At 39.9% G+C, this 6,000-nt stretch overlaps 1 pseudogene; it reads left to right on the top strand.

The window, feature by feature from the left end:
- The first annotated feature begins 799 nt into the window (after positions 1-799).
- On the top strand, positions 800-1,774 carry LOC139447421 (uncharacterized; annotated as a pseudogene).
- The last annotated feature ends 4,226 nt before the right edge of the window (positions 1,775-6,000 follow it).

Genomic DNA, 6,000 nt, shown 5'->3' with positions numbered 1-6,000 from the left:
ACCACACATCTGACTGTAATACAACGAGGCGCGTGTAACCACACACCTATATACTGATTGTAATACAACCAGGGGCATGTAACCACATCCATATACTGATTGTAATACAACCAGGGGCATGTAACCACACCCATATACTGATTGTAATACAACCAGGGGCATGTAACCACGCCCATATACTGATTGTAATACAACCAGGGGCATGTAACCACACCCATATACTGATTGTAATACAACCAGGGGCGTGTAACCACATCCATATACTGATTGTAATACAACGAGGGGCATGTAACCACGCCCATATACTGACTGGAATTGTCTGATACAACATTTACTTGTCCAATAGCATCATTATATCTTTACTAAAATCAATTTTAGAATGATTTGACAAAGCACATATAATCCTACAATAATGATTCCTTATATTGTTTTCATTGTTTCTAATGACCTGGAACCGTTTTTGTATCTCATAACTGCCCTAGTGTTTCGATTTAATCTCAGTCACTTAATGGTCTGTTAGGTCTCTCCGTTGTTTTGTTCGCATTATGCTGTTTCATACTGTTTTGTAAGCTTTTAATCATGAACATTTACAAAATATGCAAAACATGGAGATTGCATATCAATACTAGTAAAACAAAAATTATAGTTTTGGTGGTGCAAAAGGCGATAAGAGTAAACATATAATATTAATTGGCTCACCAATCGAATATGTCATCAGAAATATCTTGGAATTCACTTTACAAATAAAAACTCTTTCAAAACTCCTATTAAAGCAAATTGTGAATCTGTCACTAAGGCCATGTACTTTGTATTACGTAAAAGTAGAAGATTTAATCTTTCCATAAAATGTCAATTATATCTCTTCGATGCAACCGGAAAACCAATTCTAATATATGGTTGTAAAATCTTGGGTTTTGAAAATTGTAAACAAATGGAAACTGTTCACGTTAACTATTTACGTAAATTTCTTCCCATTAAGGAAAGTACACTTTTACACATGTTGTATGGAGAACTTGGAAGCGTACCTATAAATAATTCTATCAAATGTCGAATGGTATGTTTTGGGGCTAAGGTCTTATCTTAGTAACAAAAGTTATCAAGAATTCTATATCAAATGTTATATAATGATGTCTGTATAAACAATAGCTGTCAAAAATGGATAAAATATGGAAAGTGGAAAGTATTTTCAATGAAACAGGCTATAGTTTTTATTGGTTAAGCCAACAGGCAGTTCCTCAATCATTTCGATAAGATTATCTGAAAAAGCAACTCAAACATGGAATGCAGAGATTACATGTTCTTCTAAAGGTATCACATATCGCATATTTACAGCTGAACTCTCCCTTGAAAAGTATTTATTAGTTATCCCTTTCTCTTTGGCTGTAAAAGTCCCTTTATTTAGAACCTCATGCCACCATTTACCCATTGAACTAGGTGGGTGGCACAAAATCCCTGTCAATGAACGAACGTGTAAACTCTGCGACATGAGCGATGTTGGTGATGAATTCCATTATATTTTCTTTGACCTTTTTTTAAACACCAACGGAAAATGCATGTTCCAATTTCATATGCTAAAACCTAAATATGTTTGAATTTAAAGAACTTTTCAATTGTAAAAAAAATAATGTTATTTAAAAACTCTGTACATTCTGTAATATCATTATGAAAACTGTAAAATCTTCCATGTAAACCACCCCGCCATCTTATGTATTTACTGTTTGCAAATTTGTACCTCATATGCCGAGGATCCCGGCCTGAGCGTAAATAAAGTTCTGTTCTGACTACTGTTGCAGTTCGCGTACTTGCAGCGTTAATGAATGTCTGTGTCAACAACACGTTCTAACAAAAAAATGATATATTGTCCTCTATAATCATGAAAAAAAAGAATTCTGCTCCGGTTTGTTTAAAAGATTGTTTGCCACATTCATTGACGCATAGTGTTAAAAGTTTCAGGCTCTAGTTTGGTGGCTGAGCCATCCATTGTCAGCGTGTTTACGCCATCACAACAGTGCAGGGTGAACAATTTCATCGGTTGTCCAAGCGCACCTCTACAGCATAACAACGCTTAGACCAAGATAACATGTAAAACTTTCCAATAATACTTCTCATCTTGGATTGTAAATCGCAATTACTCTGTTGACATGTTTACAACATCAATGTCGCCCCATCACCATGGCGTCTTAAATGAACTTATTGAAGAACATGACAGATCCAGAAGAGCGCCTTGATGGATATGTATTGCAACCGATTATCCGAGAGATATCATGATATATCGTGATGAAATATCACGTACACGGTATACAGGATGGTATGTGACACTGATAAAAACGAATGATGATCTGTGATCTTACCTGAATCGACGGCGGCAGATGTACACACAGGTGCTACAGGCGAGCCAGGGGCCAGTTCTTATAGGGCCCAGCACAGGTGTAAATATAGCCTTGTCCCTGCAGGGATACAGTTACATGGGTGGGGCAGGAGCAGTGGGAGGGGCAGGGGAGGGTCTTGACACTATTCCTTGTGACGATTCCAAGAATTCTATTCTAGAACATCTTCTCTTGTAACCTGTGTTTATTTTGTTGTAACAATGATGTATGGTGTTGAATTCCTGACAGCAAGTTGTGTTATAGCAAGTGCGCGCAGTAATGACATGCACAAGGAGCCGTGTTTACAACATGCCTCGAACTGCTGCTAAAAAGCAGCAAATTGTCAGGTTTTCGTGACGTCTGGTGGTTGCTGAAGATACCAGCAGTGCGGGATGACGCGGCCAGGACGGCCAGGAGATCGTTTGGTCATGGCCCGGTCATGAAGGCTGTCATTACTGGCACAAGGGAATTCTATGTCACACTATATCTCCACTAGAACCAGAGCCCCAAGGCTAGTTCGGAGTCTTGTCGACCATTTAAACAATACAGCTATCTGAGGCAGTGATTTAATCATAGGTGTGTGCTATGCTGGGGGCGTCTGGTGACGAACGCGGGCCACACCCACCAGTAAGTCGGTTATGGTATAACTATGTCCTGATACTGCCACAACATGAGCGTCGTATAGTTACATGCACTACATTTGTCAAAAAAGCAATAATGCTGACATCACAGTTTTACGTAAGACAACAGGAAATGTGTAACTGATGATAGCCATATGATGTCATATGACCCATGCTACTGTTGCCCATGTGTTGTCAACAACATGTGCAAGTATTGCCCAGGACAAAATACATGCATTATCAATAGCTGTAAAGGGTGATAATGACAAAACGATGATGATAATGACGGGTATAGTGTGGGTATAGTTTGTTTCATATCTACAGAAGCATATGAGGAGTTTGCCCCCTACAAATTCATGTAAATACACCAATCAACTATTCTGGTTTGATGATTGTGATGCACTGCTTGATAACATCTATATGACCCTTCTGATTCACAGGCCGATACTATTATAACATTTATATGACCCTGCTGATTCACAGGCTGATGCCATGATAACATCCATGTGACCCTGCTGATTCACAGGCCGATACTATGATAACATTTATATGACCCCGCTGATTCACAGGCTGATGCCATGATAACATCCATGTGACCCTGCTGATTCACAGGCCGATACTATGATAACATTTATATGACCCTGTTGATTCACAGACCGATACTATGATAACATTTATATGACCCTGCTGATTCACAGGCCGATACTATGATAACATTTATATGACCCTGCTGATTCACAGGCCGATACTATGATAACATCCATATGACCCTGCTGATTCACAGGCCGATACTATGATAACATTTATATGACCCTGCTGATTCACAGACCGATACTATGATAACATTTATATGACCCTGCTGATTCACAGGCCGATACTATGATAACATTTATATGACCCTGCTGATTCACAGACCGATACTATGATAACATTTATATGACCCTGCTGATTCACAGGCCGATACTATGATAACATTTATATGACCCTGCTGATTCACAGGCCGATACTATGATAACATTTATATGACCCTGCTGATTCACAGGATGATGTCATGGTAACATCCATGTGACCCTGCTGATTCACAGACCGATAACATGATAACATCCATGTGACCCTGCTGATTCACAGGCCGATAACTTGATAATATCCATGTGACCCTGATGATTCACAGGCCGATACCATGATAACATCCATATTCACAGGCTGATGCCAAGATAACATCCATGTGACCCTGCTGAATCACAGGCTGACTGGCTGTTGACACACAGGATTTTGCATATTACGATGACAACATCTACCTGATCAGGCTGACGTTTGGAACGATGACAACACCTACCTGATCAGGCTGACGTTTGATACAATGATAACACCGACCTGATCAGGCTGACTTTTTATACGATGATAACACCTACCTGATCAGGCTGACTTTTGATACGACAACACCTACCTGTTCAGGCTGACGTTTGATACAATGACAACACCTACCTGATCAGGCTGACTTTTGATACGACAACACCTACCTGTTCAGGCTGACGTTTGATACAATGACAACACCTACCTGATCAGGCTGACGTTTGATACAATGACAACACCTACCTGTTCAGGCTGACGTTTGATACAATGACAACACCTACCTGATCAGGCTGACGTTTGATACAATGACAACACCTACCTGATCAGGCTGACTTTTGATACGACAACACCTACCTGTTCAGGCTGACGTTTGATACAATGATAAAACCGACCTGATCAGGCTGACTTTTGATACAATGACAACACCTACCTGATCAGGCTGACGTTTGATACAATGACAACACCTACCTGATCAGGCTGACTTTTGATACGACAACACCTACCTGTTCAGGCTGACTTTTGATACAATGACAACACCTACCTGATCAGGCTGACTTTTGATACAATGACAACACCGACCTGATCAGGCTGACTTTTGATACAATGACAACACCGACCTGATCAGGCTGACGTTTGGAACGATGACAACACCTACCTGATCAGGCTGACGTTTGATACAATGACAACACCTACCTGATCAGGCTGACTTTTGATACGACAACACCTACCTGATCAGGCTGACGTTTGATACAATGACAACACCTACCTGATCAGGCTGACTTTTGATACGACAACACCTACCTGATCAGGCTGACGTTTGATACAATGACAACACCTACCTGATCAGGCTGACGTTTGGAACGATGACAACACCTACCTGATCAGGCTGACGTTTGATACAATGACAACACCTACCTGATCAGGCTGACTTTTGATACGACAACACCTACCTGTTCAGGCTGACGTTTGATACAATGACAACACCTACCTGTTCAGGCTGACGTTTGATACAATGACAACACCTACCTGATCAGGCTGACGTTTGATACAATGACAACACCTACCTGATCAGGCTGACTTTTGATACGACAACACCTACCTGTTCAGGCTGACGTTTGATACAATGATAAAACCGACCTGATCAGGCTGACTTTTGATACAATGACAACACCGACCTGATCAGGCTGACTTTTGATACAATGACAACACCTACCTGATCAGGCTGACTTTTGATACAATGACAACACCGACCTGATCAGGCTGACTTTTGATACGACAACACCTACCTGATCAGGCTGACGTTTGATACAATGATAGCACCTTCTTGATCAGATTGACTTTTGATACGATGAAAACACCTACCTGATCAGATATACCTCGATCTGGTGTAACGTGTCATTTCATACAATTATGACAAAAACACAAACTGTTTAGTTTGGTTTATCATTTATTCAAACGGTTACTAAAAACAAACAAAAAAGGCCATTTTTGGTACATACGAGCAAGGACATATCTTAATATATTTACATTCGGAATTATCATAGTGCTGATTTGGATATGACTAAACATCTAAACTGAAGGAAACTGAAAGAAAGTATAACTAGTTTATTTTTATGGAATTGAAAATTGGAAGAACTGTTGTTATATTCAATTATGTCTAT

Source organism: Haliotis cracherodii, unplaced genomic scaffold, assembly GCF_022045235.1.
Source record: "Haliotis cracherodii isolate W230 unplaced genomic scaffold, xgHalCrac1.p SCAF_7, whole genome shotgun sequence".
NCBI lineage: Eukaryota > Metazoa > Mollusca > Gastropoda > Lepetellida > Haliotidae > Haliotis > Haliotis cracherodii.
Note: the sequence above shows the minus strand (reverse complement) of the source record. Positions and strands in the feature narration are given on the sequence as shown.